General features: G+C 40.8%; 1 long non-coding RNA gene across 1 annotated transcript; it reads right to left on the bottom strand.

Annotated features, from left to right (window-relative positions):
• Positions 1 to 1,240: 1,240 nt before the first annotated feature.
• LOC129534221 (uncharacterized) lies at positions 1,241 to 20,489 on the bottom strand. Its single transcript, XR_008680715.2, has 3 exons — positions 20,228 to 20,489; positions 17,074 to 17,164; positions 1,241 to 1,342 (listed from the first exon to the last, which is right to left on the bottom strand). It is a non-coding gene; the product is annotated as an uncharacterized lncRNA (long non-coding RNA).
• Between the last annotated feature and the right edge of the window lie 242 nt (positions 20,490 to 20,731).

The raw sequence follows: 20,731 nt of genomic DNA, 5'->3' as shown, positions 1-20,731 counted from the left end.
CCTGACAGACACACAACAGATGAGAGATGTTAGTATATTTACTGCGATTCTCTATGGTTATTCTTTAGGATAAGAAAAGTCAAAACTGGAAGAGTTTTGCAGTCTGGTAACTATTTTATATTTACTCTCTATCCAAAGGAAACCAATTGAAGAATTCTGAGTGGGAGAATAAAATAATCAAGAGGAATTGACTGGGCTTGGTGATGGATAGATTAATTCTACAACCAATTTTTTTAAAAAGCCTACTCAGTGTCAGCCACTCTACAGAGAGTTCATCACATAAATATAAGCCAGATGTATTCTTGTCTTTTAGTTGCTTCCAGCCCAGTAGCTATATGGCAAAAAAGAAAAAAAGGGGGACTACAAAGGAAGATGAAGGAAAGAAGGTGTGGAAAACGAACACAAAGCTTCTGACTTGGGCAATGGATCAGTAGTGGTGTTATTTATAGAAATAAGGCACAGAAGGAAGAAGGTAATAATGAGTTCAGTTTGGAATGTCTTTCTTTAAAGAGCCTGCCAAGTAGCTAAGAGGAAACGTACAACAGATAGCTGGAGCTCAGGCCAAATCCAGACCAATGCCTATTTTCATATGGCTCATGTGTGCTGCTTCAGTGGACACAGAAACCAATCTGGGGTGTCCCCCTCCACCTCCATTCCCCTCTGTTACTGTGCCTGTAACCACCCATCCTTCCCCATCCCCACACAGTCCTGCCAGCCCACTGGGCCCCAATCCCTCAAATGTCTGGAGAAAGTTTCCCTCCAGCTGACAGTGACTGTGTATGAAGTGTACTCACGGTCCAGATGGGCCCATCGGACAAACAGGATGGTGAAGGGGCAAGAGTTACCTTTCTTGTCATACGAAGTCCCTACACAATATCCTCAATTTTGCTTTTGATCTGCAAAGCCTAAGCCTAAGTCATTTAGTATCTTGCTCTTTACAAAAAAAAAAAAAAAAGTTTGCCCACCCCAGGTTTGAACTAAACTGCGATAAGAAAAAGTCTTTGTACATTATACCACCAAAATTCAATTCAGATGAACAAACATACAATCTATTCAGAGGGTTTAAGCTGGAAATATTTATTGAAAGCTGAAAACTTACATTAGGTAAGGCAGTTCTTTACTCCACTCTCCCCTCTCTTTTTATCTGAAGAAAAAAAAACCCTAATTAATCAGGGTAGCCAAATTCTGCCTTGAAGATACTATAATTTGTTCTGAATTTTTCATACCTTGGGTTGTATCTTCTCTCAGAGTTTCATCAAACATGTTGTTTTCTGTTCAAGTGGGCTTTTACATCTCACCAGGTATTAATTTATTTACAGAAGAAGGAAATTGAGGCGTTTGTCTAGGGCAACCAAACAACAAGTTAAAAATTTAAAAATCAACTGATTACGTCTCTGGTTATTTGGTTTCTACAATTCCAGACACCCAGCACAGCCAATTTGCTTACCTAAAAGAACTGGTTGCATTGGTCTGGTGGAGACACAGCCAAAGGCAGCAGTTCTACCAGCTCACACACTGGGGATTTTTTTTTTTTTTAACTTTTCCCAACCTCATACTAGCCAAGTCATGCAGATGAAGAAGTGATGTGGGAAGTAATTAAGTGCTATTAGAAGCAAACGGCATCTAATTTGACCAAATGGCCAAGTGCGGTGTGGTCTTTTGATAGCATTTCCAAATACAGGAACCAAATTTGATCCTTTAAGTCCTCCTTGTCTTTAGGATGCATGTTTATTCAAAGAACAGATGGGGAGAAAAATCAGAAAAAGACTTTGTTCGACCCACATAAAACAGCATATTTGAGTGTGGGCATGAAGGGAGATGAGTTTTGGAAGGATTTTCATTTGTTTGATGTGTGGAGATAGAATTGGGAAGTGGGAAAGAGCGGACCTTATTTAATCTCTCCCAGGGAGGAGCTTCAGAAGGTTCTAAGAGAAAGAAAGCTCCCTTAGTAAGCACATATTTCTATGCTCTCATATCTTTGGTATTTTCCATTATTATAAAAGAGAGATTTCCAGGACTAAAGTTACTGGGTACTACAGACAGGAAGAAATTTTAGAAATGGTTATAAACTACCACCCACAAATTAAGCTTTTTTAGGGTTTGGAATTTTTAAATAAATTGTCTTTGGATGAGGTCATGCCTGTGTGTTATTATACGTACTCCTAGTCAGTAAAGACCAAAATGGAAATCCAGAGAGCACTGCACTAAAAACAAGCTTAATGCTGACAGCATTTATGACCTATCTGCCTAATCCCATAGGTCTCCAGGCTCACAAGAAAACTGTTTCTCTTGAGATGCCCAAGTTGTCATTGCATGTCAGGGAAACTCAGGTATAAACAGGTACTTAAAAATAAGGGTAAGCTTTGCTGGCTACTTAAAGCAAATTGAGCTTTTGAAACTGATGAGGCGTACCCCGTTGAAATGTTGGCATCAGTCTGGAGCCCAACGTAAACAAGAAACAACAGGGGGGAAAGACAATGGAGGAGGAATCAGGAGGAATCATAATAGAAATGAATTGCCTGCTGGTTGCTAACATTTCCATATGGACACAAGCAGCAAAATTACAAAAGATCAAAGAGCAATCCAAAGAAGAAGGGAGTGTTCAGTCTCATAATTGTGCATGTGTGTGAACACACAGCCTTCTGTAAGGATAACAGCAGAAACATGTTTTTGCAAGTGAGGTCCAATGTATGCCAGCTAATGGGGGTGCCTGGCTGAACCTCAGTATGTAAAAATCTACTCTACATTTGTTAAAGATGCTACTGATTAATGGTATCTCAAATCTGTAATAACAGTTAACAGATGCACAAGGAGGAAATGTCCTCAATACAAATGCTGTAGGCTTCCAAACCTCATTGTAATTATTCCATTTGTGGTCAAGTGCTAGCAACCCATTTTACAGCTAAAGCCTAAGGCAAAATAATTTTGCCCACCATGACATTGAGGGAGAAGTTGAGGTGCAAAGGGACAACTCATTCTCCAACTCTTTACGTGTCAGCACTACATATGAAGTTTCTCTTGTGTCTGTTTTAAACTAGATACAAGAAACAATTTCACAAGAAATTGTGAAATTGTGTCTTTCACAAGAAGCAATTTCAATCTTTGCACCCAGAGAATAGCTTCTCTATGTAATTCTAATCTGATGAAATCACTGATTTTCCTGTGTTAAGAGGTTAGTGAGTTCTATTTCACAACAGATAGGCTCACTCCACATTTGGTAAACTCTGCCCCAGCTGAGAAATTTTAAACAAATTTAATTCTTTTTTTTTTTTTTTTTGAGACGGAGTCTTGCTTTGTCGCCCAGGCTGGAGTGCAGTGGCACGATCTCGGCTCACTGCAAGCTCCACCTTCTGGGTTCACGCCATTCTCCTGCCTCAGCCTCCCGAGTAGCTGGGACTACAGGCGCCCACTACCACGCCTGGCTAATTTTTTGTATTTTTGGTAAATGTATTATTAACTACTATTAATACATAAGAAAATAATAACATAATGAAAAAATGTTTAATAGTAACATAATGAACATAAAAATAATATTAGGAAACGCAGAAAAAAGCTTGGTATATCTCAAAATACATAACTGTTCAAGAGCGCATTGGCCCAAATCACCAGTTTTTTCTTTTCATTCATTAATTTCTGTTATGGTTTGAATGTGTTTTCCAAAGTTAATGTGTTGGAAAGTTAATCCCCAGTGCAACAGTGTTGAGAGGTAGGACCTTTAAGAGGTGATTATGTCATGAGGACTCTGGATGAATGGATTATTATCAGAAGCTTGCTATAAAAGCTGAATTTGGCCTACTCTTGCTCTCTCTCACCATGTCATGCTTTCTGCCATTTTATGACACAGCAAGAAGGCCCTTACCAGATGCAATCCCTCATTCTTGCACTTAGCAACCTCTAGAGCCAATCAATCGCTTTACTTTATAAATTACCCAGTCTTAGGTGTTCTGTTACAGCAACAGAAAATGGACTGAGACAATTTCCTTGGGAAAGTAAACAGAATGAGCTTTGAAGGAGTCTCTCACTGAATTTAGAAAACAAAATGACGAAGACACAACTTTCAACACTTCATTATATTACTAGGTTTAATGGTTGCAATTACATATGGCTTTATAGACTCAAAAGTGCTTTGCAACCTTTAATTAGTCCATCTTCCCAAGTCCACCTCCATTTTTGGATGACAGCACTGAGATATATTGGTTATGATTTGCCCTCCAGTAGCCAAGTAAGTCAGAAGCCCAGTTCAGAGTAAAACCAAGTCTCCAAAACAGAACCAATGCATGGGCACTGGGATTCTGGCTCACCTTTCATTCTACAGCATAGCTGGAATTTTGTTTAAAATGTGAAAGCATGCAAACAATGTTTTATCACCAGATATCGGGGGGTTTTGTTGTTATTAATCAACTTTTTATCGTATTTTCCCTTCGGATATAACTGCAAGTCAAATATAAGTAAATACTTTTTCCTCTTGCTCTATCTTCTAACTTCCAGTTCTCTTACCCACTTGCCCTCATTTGGAACACAATTTTCACTTTTAGAAAGATGTTTCCTTAGAGTTTGGAAAATTAATTTGATTAAGAGTGAGAGTCTGTAATCCCAGCACTTTGGGAGGCCAAGGCGGGTGGATCACGATGTCAGGAGTTCAAAAACAGCCTGGCCAAAATGGTGACACCCTGTCTCTACTATAAATACAAAAAATTATTACCTGGTGGCGGGCACCTGTAATCCTAGCTACTCGGGAGGCTGAGGCAGAGAATTGCTTGAACCCGGGAGGTGGAGGTTGCAGTGAGCCGAGATCATGCCACTGCACTCCAGCCTGGGTGACAGAGTGAGACTCTGTCTCAAAAAGAAAAAAAAGAGTGAGAGTCAGTGCGAACGTGTGTGTGTGTGTGTGTGTGTGTGTGTGTGTGTGTGTGTGTGTGTGTTAGGGCCAGTGCAGTTAAAAATACTATCACATTCAAGAATTCCAATGTAAGCAGTCTTATAAACCTTAAAAATGTCATTTAAATCACATATTTAATAGGAAGCTTTAAGAAAGAGACAGAGACTCATTGTGAGCTTTTTTCATGTGCCTGTCTCTGGCTCACCTTCCAGCTGCTTTGCAAGGGGATCAAGGTGGGTGAGCAACTCGCTCCAAGCCCTGAGGTGCTGTATCCCAGCTGCCAATATCTTCATAGGGTCACTGAGCAGGCATATAACTCATTCCATTTGTAACCATGAGAAATAGAGTCCCCCAGGGAAAATATGCACTTCCCGTATGTTCTGCCCTGTGCACTGGTCTAGGTGAATCACTATCCAGGAGGGAAAGGGGAAGGGATGTGTCTTGACACATTATTTCCTCACAGATATCAGAGCATCATTTCAAGGACAGTATACTGCCTTAAACAGACCACCTATCTGATCCAGCCATGGAGATGGGATGCTTTTAGGAGCTTTCCAGTAAATGCCTCTAAATTCTATTGCTAAGGCTTCCACAAAACTATCAAAAAAAGAAATGCTTTGATGTGTGTCCCCTCTAAGCACTGTGCCACAATTCATAACCTCCACACCCAGCCCCTTCCATCCTTTTCTCAGTCCCTTTTCTGTCCTCCCCTCCGCCCACCGTGGAGCTCGGCCATGCTGTATGCCTTCCTGCTCACATGAACTGCAGTTGCTGGAAAAATGAAGCCAAAAGAAACAGGCAATAAAAACAGAAACAGCTGTAACAATTTTGCACAGCATGGTCTTGATTTCCTTGAGTTTTTTACTTTTGCCTCTTTTTTTTCCTCCTCTTTTTCTTCTCCCTTCAGCTCCCTTTTCCATACAACACCTTCTGTGTTGGGGCTTGGAATGGAGCAAGAAATACTTCCCTCTTCTGCAAACGCTTTGTGATTCAGAAACAATGTTGGAGTCCATTTTGAATCACTAGTTCCAAAACAAGCAGAACCCCAGGGAGGCATGGAGTGCAGGGAGGAGGAGGAACAGAAACAAGGGAAATGAGTTGAGAATCTTGCCACCAAAGACAGGTGCAAAGATTTACAAAAATAAGAATAACAGACCCAGCTCTCAAATTTGCTCCTTCTCAGGCTGCTGTTGCCAGTGGCTGTGCCTGTTGTGAGTTGAGCTCACAGAAGCGGTTCTTTTTATTTCATGGAATGTTTGCACTCACCTCCCTAAATGGACCCTGTTCTGAAGCCTCTATTGAACTGTTGTTTACAGTAGCCTCACTTTACATCTATCTCCCCTTCCCCAAAAACCCAGGCATGACAAGGTAGCTTGTAAATGCAAAAGGCTACTGGAGGAGCAATGTTAGTGGTTTCAGAGAAGAAAAGGAGAAAGAATGACTCAAAGCACTGAACAAATATAAAAGGAAAGACTAACAGCAGATTGCAATCAGTACCCTCTTTCCTGTCTGAACAGGCTGATGAACCTGGGGATGTTTACCTTCTTCAGAATGCATAAAGAATCCAGGATCCACTCACTAGGCCCCATCTTTAGCAGGTGCTGAGTCCAGTTCTATCTAAAATGCTTGCAGTCAGGGGAAATGATCTCCAATGGTGATTAAAGCCTCCTTTGAATTTTTATTTTTTAATGTATTGGGTGTTGTGCATTGTTTTGTTTCTCTCCAGCTGTTTCCTCTCTTTACCCATTTTCTGGGACATGGTTCCCCAGTCTGAAGCTGAGCTGGATCTGGGCTGCGCATCATGAAGACCTGGTAGAAATAAAAGCTCTTTCATGGTGGCAAAACCCTGTTTTTCAGATGATGTGAAACAGATCTGTATTTTATTATTAATAACAGCACATGCGTGACACCACGTCTTCAAAGGGCTGTGAAAACATTAATTCTTTTGTGATGAAAAAAAAGCAGCAGCAGCAGCGTCTTTTTAAAGTGAATCTCCCAGTCTTCTGGAGAGAGGATAGAAAACATAGTCTTAGCTAGAGATGAATGAATCAAACCCCGGAGGTCTGAGATCTGGGTCTGATTGAGGAGCGCTTTGAAAAAAAAAAAAAAAAATCAGGAGTTTTATCTGAGCTAGAGCATGTTCCAAATTCTACACCCTTTCAAACTCACATGGAAGTCTTTCGAAGACAAGCTGTGGTATCTTTGTTCCAGGAATAAAACAAACAGAATAAAAGACAGGAAAGTAGAGCAGAATAAACGTGGCTTTTCTACATTGTTGAAATTTGATCTGAGGTCTCTAGAAGAGAGAATCATTCTCCCCAGTTGGCAAACCTGCCCTTCAACTTCTTTTAATAAGTGATTTCTTTGTCAAAGTCACAATCTTCTATTAAAAGGAGACAATTAATATCCTATTTTGCAGAACCTGGAAATGGAATCCAAAGGCCCAATTTGCCACTGGACTTCCCAAATTAGCCCTTCAGCTTTTCTTTGTTTTCCTTACATTTGAAAGGTTGTTGCTTTGTTTTGGAATTTTTTTTGTCCAATTAAAAATCATATAGGATTTTGTGCTTATACAAAAATACATGTAATGTGTATGTAAGTTACACAGTATAATTTGTAAAGTGAAACCTCTAACTTCTGCCTTGCTTAAGAATTAAAATATTACCAACAACCTGCCAGTTGTGTGTTCTTCTCTAGTTCACCCCCTGCCTCCCTGATAAGGGTTGTCATGATCCTATATTCCTACAGTGGATTGATAGCATTAATAGCCCTAATTATTGGCCTCCCAAATGTCCTTTGCTCTATACCATTATGGGGACCCCTCCCCCTGATTCCAGGCTTGATAGGGTGACTTGATTTTGCCAGTGGGCTGTAAGCAAATCAGATGCAAGTAGAGCTTTGGAAAGCACACGCATGTTCTTGCGTGCCCCCTGGTAGAATCAGCCTTACTTGTTCTTTCCCTCTGGGCCCTGACCTGAGAACTTGGCCAGGTTAGACAGCTGGATGGTGACAGATACGTGAAGCAGAGTTGTGTCACCCTAAATCATGGCCATCCTTGATCAGCCAACAACCAAGCCATAAGCATGTGTCAGCCAAGATTAGCAGAACCACCCCGCCAGCCTGTAGCTTCACGGAAGCTGCAGAGAGCCCAGCCAAGATCAGCCAAGCACTGGCAAGATCAGACAGACACAGCTGACTTGGAAGCCAGATCGATAATATAATACACGTTACTTTCTGTAAGCTCCTGAGTTTTGGGGTGGTGGTTTGCAGTATTATTTTAATAATAGATTATTTATACAATTCCCTTCCTCTTTAAAAAAAAAATCACAATGTTTGCAGCCCTGAAAAAATATGTTGCTTTGTTTTGCCGTTCCGTCTCTCTTTTTTTAGTTTTAAAAAATTGTATCACAAGATATACTTTCTTTTGTGACTTGTTTTCTTCACTTACCATTATGTTTCTTTCATCTACCATTATTTTTCTTTCATCTATGTAGTTGCATGTAGTTATAGTAACTGGCTTTTATTACATAATCTTTTTGTGAATATAAATTATTTTCTCCAGTCTTCTGTTAATGGACATTTGGCTTTCCTATTGATAGGCATTTGTACTGTTTTCAGTTTGGGGTTATTATAATCAATAAACTCACTTACAGATGTCTTCTAATGCACATTGGCAAGGTTCATTGAAATAAATATACCTATGAGTAGAACAGTAGGACTCTAGAGTATGATAATATTTTAATTTTGAAGCTGATACCAAATTATTTTCCAAATTGGTAGCAACAATTTGAATATACATCAGTATGTATCTTCTAAGGCCCCCATATGTATCTGCATCAAATCATCAGAAGCAGAGGCAGCACACAGGAGCCCTTGTGGGAGGGTTCGGTGGTTGAGTCTGGAAGATACATATCACATATCACCTCTGGTCACATGTCACTGGCTCAAACTCAACTACATGGCCACCTCACTGCAAGTGCAATAGGGAAACATAGTCCAAGAAGAGGAAATGAGCCGGCTACCTCATCAGTCTCTGACATAGCTTCTAATCCTTCAATATGAAAATACGAGTGTCTATTTGATAAGCACACCACAGTCTATAAAGCACATCCATGTAAAGTTTCCTATTTCACACTCTCACCAACTGTCTTGGGAAATTAGGTCACTTACCGTTACACTCATTTTATAAATGAGGAAACTAGGGCTCAGAGTGGTTAAATGACTTGCCCAAGGTCACAAAGTTAGTAATTTGCTAGAGCCAGAGTATACTCTCAACACTTTTTCCCCAAAGTCTTGTCCTATTTCTAATATAATTAACCTTTTTCCAAATATTCATTCATCCACCCACTGAAATTAATTTTGGTATGAGTACTACATGACTATAGCACTATATTTCCTTCCCAAAACACAAAAATCAACAGAGCAAGGATCCCGCCCTTCGAGTCCCACAATTTTGAGTTTTCTATTTGCTGCCTCCCACTACCTGCCACTTCCACTTGCTTACTTCATGTTTACAGCTCAATCTACTCATGCTAAGTTCACCAATAACTTCCAGTTCAATGGATACAGTGGATATAGTTCAGTCCTCATCTGATTTCAGCACTGTCAAATCATTCCAGATTGTGACCCTTCTCTCTTCGTAATGCTTTTTTCTCTTAATTCTCATCATCCCACACATTCCTGATTTCCCACTCACCTCTCTGGTTAATTCCGTTAAATCATCTTTACTGTCTTATTCTCTTCTAACCAGTCTTTTTATATTGAGATCACCCTAATTCTGCCCGACAAAATTAGATCTTTCAGTAAAGACAACTGAAACATCATCTTGATAAATAAAATAAAATAAAAATATTTTCTATGCTTTACAAAGCCTTACTCTTATCTCTTTCATAACACTGACCACATCCACCTTCTATAAGTTATCTGGCTCTCACAAGTCTTACCAACTTAACTAAATGCCTTTAAGGCTCAAACCTGGCACATCTTCTCTTCTCTATCTTCTCATTTTTGGCTATGGAGTATGACAATGTTTTAACTTTGAAGCTAGTGCCAATTATTTTCCAAATTGGTAGTAATAATTTGTACATCCATCAATACATATCTTCCAAGGCCCCCATATACATCTGCATCAAACCATCAGAAACAGAAGGAATACGTATGAGACCCTGTGGGACAGTTCAATGGCCTTTCAATATGCTATTTCCTCTCCCTGAGTGACCCTCTTGCTGCTTTTTACCTGGCTAATTCATACTCATCTTTCAGATCTCAGTAAAAATCACTTCCCAAGGAAGCCTTCCCTGATTCTGACAAGAGTTCAGGTCTCCGTCCCCATCTCATGTGCATGGATGACACCCTGCACTTCTCCCTCTCAACACTTGTCACAATTGTCGTGCAACATTTAACTGTGAACTTTGTTTCACTTCTCTTCATTCTGCTGAAATTTTAGTTTCAAAATTATAAAATCCACGTGTATGCATACTCTGTACTGCTATATGTTCTTTGCATACAGAAGGACCTAATTGGATATTTATTCAGTGAGATCGTTTTATTAACGAAGAGAAAAAAGTCTCCATGAAATTTTGGATGCTATGTCATGCATGGACTTACAATTGCCTAAAACCATTGGGTTTCTTTGTAACCTAAACTCTCATGCCTAATTATGTGGACCTAAGTACAGAACTATAAATGTATTTATTGCTTTTAAACACCATCCTATTACATTGAGCCCACTCACTGGATTTAAATTATCTCTCACTTTCATATCATCTGATAAGGTGATAATCAAGTCACTGACAAAAGGGCTGATTAGGACAAAACTAGAGACAGGGCTCTGAAACCTGCCACTTGAAACTACTTTTAATTGTAGGATTACAATCCTTTACCATGGAAGTTTTACTTCTTAGTTATATTGTCCTGATCATGGCTGCTGTTTTAAGAAGTCTAAAAACCATATACCCTTACAATGCATATTAAAACCTAATTTCTCTTGTAAGGTCCAAAAAATGTCACTTTATTAATGAATTTTCACCTAATTTATTTAGACAAAAATACTATCTGCCTTCTTCTCTATGCTTCTCAATTTTGTTCTTTCCATTTTTTTATGAAATAAAAACTGATTGTATTCTATCTTACATTATAGTTTATTGTTTGGGATCTCTTATTAGATTCCCATTACTTGAATTCAATTATTTCAGGGCAACAAGGGCTACGCTTTTTGTATTGAAGTTACTATTTTTTTTAGTATCTCCACCATGCCAGGAGCTGTGCCAGGCATTTTATATCCACCATCTCATTTAATTCTTATTTGAGGTATATACCATAATCATTACCATTTCAGTGAAATAATTGTGTTACTTTACAAGAGGTGAAGAAATTGAATCTCAAAGAAGCTGTTTTTATTTATACATCTCACCTGGCTTTGGTCCTTGCTCATAGCATATATTAAATGAGTGATTGTCAAATTTAAACACAGAATTGACACTGATGGCCATTTACATGGAATTTTACTCTCCCAAGGATCATGCTCCCAAAATGATACTAATATCTTGGATTAGATGACTAGACTAAATCTGAACTGCTATTCCAGAAATGAAAGTTCCCTAATGCACTATTAATTTTCTCTGTCAAAGAGAGTATGCATTCTATATTGCTGCAGGCAAACAGGGACTTAACAGATGTGTTATTTGGAAAAACACTGTTGCAGGAAACAAAAGTATGCAAATTATGCCTCTTCTGTACACTTCAAGTCACATTTTTAAAAAAGTAAACTTTTTCAAGGTGAAGTGCTGACATTCTGAAATAATTTCTTCCCCTAGAGTATGCTGACCACAACACAGGCTTTTAAATAGAAGACCAAAGAAGCTAAAATAGTATTTCATAGCAGTAGTTATTATTCCTACCCAAGATTATTTTTTTCTAAAACTGATCTAGACAAATACACTGTGAGAAAGAACAGATAATGAGAAATATAAGTGACTCAAATGGGGAAACTGCACAACAAATACATTTCTGCTTGAGAAAGCCACCAGATGCTCTGCTGGGGACTATGTTTTGAATAGAGACCTACACAAGTAAAGCATTTCTAATCCAGTTTCCTTTCATAGGTGAGAAAGTTTAGGCCTAGAGAAGTGGAAATAACTGTTCCAAGTCAAAGAGCAGTTAAATTAGAATGCAGCCTGGAACTCAGCCTCTGGCCTCAGAGCTGCTCCAGCTGCCCCTCTAGTTGCTCCATCTCTGAGTCTCTGTCTCTTGTCTACTTCTTACAAGTTGATATCCACAATTCATGACTTACATATACGACTCCCTAGACATGGCAACCCAGACTTCTGGTGGCAACGTATGCCCTGTTGGCCTGTGCTGTTTATCTCTTGCATGACAATCTCATTTTCCTTGCCAAGATAAAGCCTCCTTCAGGTAGCGATCCCATTTTACCATCTGTGCTTCCTATATCAGGTTGAGCTAATAACTCTTCCCTCCAGGAAGCCCTGACTAGAAAGAATCTTTTAACAGATGCAACAAAACATAAGGAACTTTGGAATCAGAGATCCTGACTGTCAGTCCTGCTTCTGTTTGTACTGTCTTCATACCTGTCACAATTTCTTAAGATTCCTAAGCCTCACTTTCTCCATTTTTAAAACAGGAGACATGATGACTACTGGGCATTGTTGTGATGGGGATTCAATGAGATAATGTATTAGTAGTGTTTATCCCATGGAAGATAATCAGCAATTCATAGACGTTTGCCATTGTTGTCCTTAGGTTTAGGCTAGAAGTAAGTTTCCACTAGATTTTCTGAGTTGTCATTGTTCTGTGGATACTATTAGCAGAATATGTCCTTTCCAGAAGACTGGGAAACAATCTATTGGGAATATACTGGTGAGAGGTGACAGCGTGCTGCCAGCCCTTCGCAGCTCTCGCTCACTCTCGGCACCACCTCGGCCTCGGCGCCCACTCTGGCCGCGCTTGAGGAGCCAGCCCTTCAGCCAACCGCTGCACTGTGGGAGCCCCTTTCTGGGCTGGCCGAGGCCGCCGGCTCCCTCAGCTTGCGGGGAGGTGTGGAGGGAGAGGCGCATGCGGAAACCAGGGCAGTGCACGGCGCTTGAGGGCCAGCGCGAGTTCCAGGTGGGCGTGGGCTCAGCAGGCAAGCACTCGGAGCAGCCGGTCGGTGGCCCCGCCAGCCCCTGGCAGTGAGGGGCTTAGCACCCGGGCCAGCAGCTGCAGAGGGTGCACGGGGTCCCCCAGCAGTGCCAGCCTGCCGGCGCTGCACTCGAATTCTCACAGGGCCTCAGATGCCTCCCGGCAGGGCAGAGCTCAGGACCTGCAGCCCGCCACGCCTAAGCACGCCACCCCCCACCACCCCCCACCCCTGCTCCTAGGTGGCCCAAGCCTCCCCCACCAGCCCCGCCCCCTGCTCCACGCCCTGGTCCCATCAACCGCCCAAAGGCTGAGGAGTGTGGGCGCACTGCCTGGGACTGGGAGGCAGCTCCACCTGCGGCCCTGGTGCAGGATCCACTGGGTGAAGCCAACTGAGCTCCCGAAGCTAGTGGGAACTTGGAGAACCTTTATGTCTAGCTAAGGTATTGTAAATACACCAATCAGCACTCTGTATCTAGCTCAAGGTTTGTAAACACACCAATCAGCACCCTGTGTCTAGCTCAGGGTTTGTGGATGCACCAATTTGCACTCTGTATCTAGCTAATCTGGTAGGGACTTGGAGGATATGTCTAGCTAAGGGATTGTGAATACACCAATCAGCACTCTGTGTCTGGCTCAAGGTTTGTAAATGCACCAATCAGTGCTCTGTGTCTAGCTGATCTGGTGGGGACTTGGAGAACCTTTATGTCTAGCTAAGGGATTGTGAATACACCAATCAGCACTCTGTGTCTGGCTCAAGGTTTGTAAATGCACCAATCAGTGCTCTGTGTCTAGCTCAGGGTTCATAAATACACCAATCAGCACTCTGTATCTAGCTAATCTAGTGGGGACTTGGAGAACTTTTGTGTCTAGCTCAGGGATTGTAAATGCACCAATCAGCACCCTGTCAAAACAGACCAATCAGCTCTCTGTAAAACAGACCAATCAGCTCTCTGTAAAATGGACCAATAAGCAGGATGTGGATGGTGACAAATAAGGGAATAAAAGCAGGCTGCCGGAGCCAGCAGTGGCAATCTGCTCGGGTCCCCTTCTACACTGTGGAAACTTTGTTGTTTTGCTCTTTGCAATAAATCTTGCTGCTTCTCACTCTTTGGGTCCACATTGCCTTTATAAGCTGTAACACTCACTGCGAAGGTCTGCAGCTTTACTCCTGAAGCCAGTGAGACCACGAACCCACCAGGAGGAACGAACAACTCCAGATGCACTGCCTTAAGAGCTGTAACACTCACTGTGAAGGTCTGCAGCTTCAATCCTGAGCCAACAAGACCACAAACCCACCAGAAGGAAGAAACTCTGAACACATCCGAACCTCAGAAGAAACAAACTCCAGACACGCCACCTTTAAGAACTGTAACACTCACCACGAGGGTTCGCGGCTTCATTCTTGAAGTCAGTGAGACCAAAAACTCACCAATTCCGGACACACTGGGACCAATATATTCCTGGCAAATTATCTTTGCACAAGCAAAATGATACAAATAGAAGACTTTGAGAAAAATGGAAAAGCATTCTATACATTGTCCCCACAAAGCCATTCTGTTTTTATTGTTTCCTTTATTCCAGTAGGCTAGGTCAAGCTCATATTCAATGATGAGCTTGAGATAATGCTCAAGTGCCTCAACCCCTGTTTTGGAGTTCTCCAGAGAAACAGGACCAATAGAGTGTACAGAGAGGGACAGAGCAGGGAGAGAGATTTATTTTAAGAAATTGGCTCACGTGATTATAGGGTCTGGCAAGTATGAAATTTGTAGAACAGGCCATCTGACTGGAAATTCAGGAAAAAGTTGATGTTTTAGTCTTTAGTTAAAATCTGAAAGCTAGAAATTCAGGCAGGTTTATATGTCATACTCTTGAGGCCGAGTTGCATTTACTTTGGGAAACCTCAGCATTTGCTCTTAAGGCCTTCAATTAACTGAATGAGATCCACCCACATTACTTAAAGTCTTCTGATTTATTAATTTTTTTTCTTTTATTTTGAGACAGGGTCTCACCTTGTGGCCCAGACTAGAGTGCAGTAGTGCAATCATGGCACACTGCAGCCTTGACCTCCTGGGCTCAGGTGATTTTCCCACCTCAGCCTCTTGGGTAGTTGGGACTACACGTGCACGCCACCACAACAAGACAACAAGTGAATATTTTGCTTTTTTTTTTTTTTGCAGAGATTGGGTTTTGCCATGTTGCCCAGGCTGGTGCCAAACTCCTGGGTTCAAGTAATTCACCTTCCTTGGCTTCACAAAGTGCTGAAATAATAGGCATGAGCCACCATGCCCAGCCTAAAGTCTACTGATTTAAAAGTTAAGCAAATCTGACGAAAAATACTTTCACCACAACATCTAGACTGGTGTTTGACAACTGCACACCACTGACTAGCCAAGTGCAAGTGGATGCGTAAGTTAACCATCACAACTCCCAACTTACAGTGCCTAGTAAATGCAAGCAGGTGGAGTAAAGTGAGTGTCTAAAGACATAAAAAGCATGTCCAAGATTTTAGAAAGGAACTTTGAAGCTAAGTGGAATACACTACCATCCACGCATCACTCAATTTGGAATGGGATATCTATGCTTCCTGCACCACCTTCACTAGTATGGAAGGGATAGAGAAAATGACAAACTTTTTCCCACTTAATCGTGCCAGTGTGGACACTGACTTGTCAAGGGTAACTCAGTTCTTCATCCTTGTTGAGTGCCCTGTGGGGATGATTGGAAGCCAAGGTACTCTGCCAGCTGCATGATGAACATTTACCACTGAGCATTTCCAGGTTCTTCCTTGATTGTCAGTCAGGAGAAGCAATTCTCCTCCATGTGTGCTATTACTTGGAGAGATAGAGTTAATTGTTGAGTTCCTGGACAAATTATCACAAAACCCAAGTTGGCCAACGGAAAAACATCAACCCCTATGGATGCAAGGAAAAAGATGTTTTGTTGACGCAAAGTTTAGAAAGAACAGTCCACAAAACTGCACTCACTTCTGACAATCAAATGCAAATTCAGAGGCCTCCACAATGACTCTTGGATTTGATAATTAGCTAAAAGGATTCATGGAACTCACTGAAGGCTGTTATGCTCATAGTTGCAGTTTATTACAGCTAAAGAATACAGATTAAAATCAGCCAAGGGAAAAGGCATATAGGACATAGTCCTGGAAATCACAAAACATGGAGCTTCTAGTTGTCCTCTCCCCATGGAATTATGAATAGTGTTACTTTCCCAGCATCAGTGTGTGACAATATGCACAGAGCACTTCCAAACAAGGGAGTTCATCCAAGCCTTGGTGTCTAGAGATTTTATTGAGACTCTCTTACACAGGCATGACTGACTGCCCACATGGCTGATTTCAGTCTCCAGCCCTTCCAGAAGTCCAGCAGGTATTGCATAACCAAAACCCCTATTCTAAATCACATTGTTATTATCCAGTTGGCCCAAAGCCTGCATGTGACAGAAATACATTTATCAGATAGGATATCCCAAGGATTTAGAGATTACCTCCCACGAGACAAGGGCAAAAGCCAGACTTTCTTTGGGCAAGATTAAATATTCTTTACAACTCAGCTGGACAGTTGGTTTTGCCTGAGGATGTTCTCCTGTTGTAACTTTATGATAAGGAAATCTATAGCATGGTTATATATGAGATGAGCATTTGTTAAGCAAGCATTTGTTTTGTTCTGGTTCTTCTCTGAAATGCATTTCCAGCATTGTCTCTATTAATCCTCATTGCAGCCCTATGAGGTAGGCATTATTTTTAATGGCATTTTATGGATGAGGAACTGAGGCTTGCCTATGGTTACAGAGCTAGTGAGTAATGAAGATGGATTATAAACAAGGGCTATATGAGTCCAGAGTCCATGTTCATAGGCACACAGCCTCTTCCATTTGAAATAGATGTCCACAGACATGTGCATAGCCAAAGAAGGCAAGATTGTTGAGTGAAAATTGTCTAGTCCTGCTGTCCTGTTCCATGGTACACGTGACCTCAGAATGTTGCAACATACAACTCTTCTCACTTAAAAATAAATATAAGGCAGAACAACATGAAGACTTACCATGAGCTCATGGTGTCTTGATCAAAGAAGGCTTAGTGACAACAGTATTTCAAATGATCTTTTTGTCTGGCATCCTCGAAGTCTGTATACCCTGGGGCACCAAACAGTAATAAGGTTCTGAATTAGTGAAAGACATGCCTTTCTTTATAAACAGGATAAGGGCAATTCTGAAAGGGGAGGTAAGAAAGAAGACCTGCTTGGGTCTTCAAACACAAACGCCTTCTCAGAAAGAAAAAGTTACAACAGAAAACACATAGAATGTTCAGAGTCTGAAAATTGTTCCCTTAAAGCTCTCCATGCGAGCATGTTCCCTGGGAATCTTCATGTACCCCAGGATACTTAGTTTGGTAACAACTAGTCTGAATGATCCAATTTCTTAAACCGACTTCTTAAATTTTAGAAAAGCTGCCATGAACCAATGGACCGATAATAAATAAACTGAGATAGGAGTCCTGAAAATAGAATGGAAGATATGGAGAATTTAATCTGAAGTCCAAGTGAAGGAGAGAGAGAGTGGAATTTTAATTTTTATAATGAATGATGACTGGTAAGATGTGGACCTAGTGGTGCTGTGAGAAACAGGCCCCCCACCAACCTTGGGCAGGGAAAGTGATGTGGTCTAACTTCAGGTAGCACCATGGAGGAGTGGCTCAGCACACAACCCTTCTGAGAATGGCAGGGCAAGATCCCCACTGCTGCTAGTGGTATCCAAAACATGATGTTGGTAATAGTAAGAGAAAATGACAAGGCTACAAAATAGACTCCAGTCAGTGAGCAGCATCAGCCAGTCCTAATCACCAAAAGGTGTACTTTTTTTGTTTGTTTGTTTGTTTTTGTCACCCAGGCTGGAGTACAGTGGCACGATCTCAGCTCACTGCAACCTCTGCTTCCTGATTCAAGCGATTCTCCTGCCTCAGCCTCCCGAGTAGCTGGAATCACAGGATGCCACCTTGCCCGGCTAGTTTTTGTATTTTCAGTAGAGATAGGGCTTTGCCATTTTGGCCAGGCTGGTCTCGAACCCCTGACCTCAAGTGATCCACCCGCCTCAGCCTCCCAAAATGCTGGGATTACAGGCTTGAGCCACCGTGTCCAGTCCCAAAAGGTGATCTTAATGGGAAGATGTTTGTGAGTTCCCTTTCTTCTGCCTACGTCTGAGAAAGAAATTCTCAAAAGAAGTAATGAGATCTCAAGCTCCTTTCAGAAAGTCAATTGGTGAGCACGGGCCATGGAATTACCATTTGGATCTAGAGTCACTTTTATGACCATATTGTCCTCCCCCTCCTCAGATGGGTGACCATGGAAACATCAGTTACAACTGTGATTTTATGGAAATATTAAAAATGGGTGTTTTCCCATTTTACTACCTTTACATTTTGTAAATGGGGAATTTGAAATTTAACATGTAAAACTACCTGACACAGATAATTTTACCATAATTTGAAAATAAAAAATATTTTTAAAAACTTAACCAAAACACTGTCAGTGCCTCATCGTCCCTACAACTCTAAAATTACCCCAATATTTTATTCTGAGTGGAGCTAAAAAAAAAAGGCATCAAAGTCACATCATTTTAACAAGTTGAAAAGTGAAAACTTTAACCAGTTACATCATCCCTATAAAAACAAACAAAAATATTGTGGGTTGGAGGTGCATTTCCTTTTTTTGGTGTTTGTTTATCCTACTGGATAGAAGTCACTTGACTATTTGGTTTTGCATAGCTGTTGTCTGTGCCACTTAATATAGTGTAGTGCCTCAAATTTGGGGGCTTGTATGGTCCAGAGGAAGCAGGTACACTCTCTCCTGGCACTGTTGTATGAGACATTAATAACGTTTTAAACTTTTAGTTTAGAAGAGAAAACGTTCTCCCCATTTCCAGAATGGGAAGCTCTCATATCACAAGGAACAGCAGTACCAGCAGGTACAGCTCAGATAAGGTGGAAAATAAAACCAAAAAGAAAGTGGATTCCCAGCATTTTCTTCAAAGGGAGGGGTGTGTGTTCAGCTTCCTTTTTATTGGCACTTACAATTACCCCTGGACCAAAGCATGTCTATATATTCACAGACGGAGGGGTAAGTCTGGGTAGGGTGAGAGCCTAGGCTTTGAGGTAATGGATAAAGGCATTTGGGGAAGAGGAGGATGAGAGACTGTTTCAGCTTTTAGATGAAATGAAAAAAATCTGCCTTTGTTTCCAACTCCCTGGCCTCCTTTTGCCATGACCTGGCATAAATAGAAGATTGAACTTGAAAAATAAATAAATAAATATAAGAAAGCAAGATGGTTTTGTTTCTGCAAATGCCTTGAACAAAGCACGTGTTTCTGTTTAATACTGGATAAGCTCCAACTGATGTCTAGATCCTTGTCAAAATATTTACTTTACTGTGAGATATACTTTTTTTAAGTGGGGTATTATGAAGCCATGCTACAGCTCTGGACTTTAAAGTGACTGCCAGCCTCCTTTGAAAAACCATTGTTTTACCCTCTTCCCTAGACCCCTGCAAATTAAATCTTAATTTTAAAAACATTATTTTGTTCCTGAAAGTGATCAATCTCAGTACAAAACCAGTAGAAAACTTGATGAAGAATTGAAGGAAATTCACCAAGGCAACTACTAAGATGACAAACACTGAAAAATGATTTTTTTTTCCCATTGGGATATTTAGCACAACATCCTGATATCATGTAAACAGCAAAAACAAAAAATAACCTGTTGTATCTTAAAGCATTTCTGAACTACTGATTTGAGATCACAAAACCACTATAGAAGGAAGCTCAAAAATAAAAAATGTTACTTTATATTTCCTTGGTCATTTTATTAAACTCTATAGACCTGAATAAGGTAAACTACATATGCCATGAATTATAAATATGTCAACATAATAAATGAACCTGAACTGTTTTATCTTACATCTTTACTAGAAAATTTAACCACATAAAAGTCACATACTATGATGCAAGAGACTACAGGACAAATATAGAAGCAGAAAAATGTGTCTGGAGATAACATCTATTTTAACTAAAAGATAAAAGAATTTTGTAAAAATAAACTAAAATTAAAGCCTTTGATACTCACTATAAAAAGGATTTGATGTCTCCCTTTTCCATTTTTATAATCCTGTAGATTATTTTTGTCCACCTTCTGGGTAAAATACTCACCCATTTTCCAATGGAGTTCTGGGTCCTGTTTCTTCCGCTAGCATCTTCTGACTTTAGGTTTGTCAGCTCGTTTGCTGCTCAACAAGTCACCTGAAATGTAGTGACTCAGAAGAGCAATCGTGATTCTGCGGTGGTATGACGGGTTCTAGCCACTTTGCTGGCTTCCTGGGGTGGATGGTCTCAGATGATCTCAGATGATCTCATCCATATTCTGAGGCCTCGGCTAGGCTTCCGCAAGGCCAGCCCAGGCTCATTCGCTTGTGGCGGAATGATTCCCGTCAGAAAGAAATGGCATGCGCAATGCGCAAGCACTTGTCAGGCCTCTGTTTGCACCTCATTTGCTATTATCCCATTGGCCAGAAACAATCATACGACTAAGCTCAACAGTGGTGGGGGTGCAGGGAAAGACTGACTACTTAAAGGGAATAGACATAGACAGTGGGAAGTGAAAACAATGTGGGGGATATTATCCTAATGATCCGCCGCTGGAGGCTAGTCAATTAA

Source organism: Gorilla gorilla, chromosome 5 (genome assembly GCF_029281585.2).
Source record: "Gorilla gorilla gorilla isolate KB3781 chromosome 5, NHGRI_mGorGor1-v2.1_pri, whole genome shotgun sequence".
NCBI lineage: Eukaryota > Metazoa > Chordata > Mammalia > Primates > Hominidae > Gorilla > Gorilla gorilla.
Note: the sequence above shows the minus strand (reverse complement) of the source record. Positions and strands in the feature narration are given on the sequence as shown.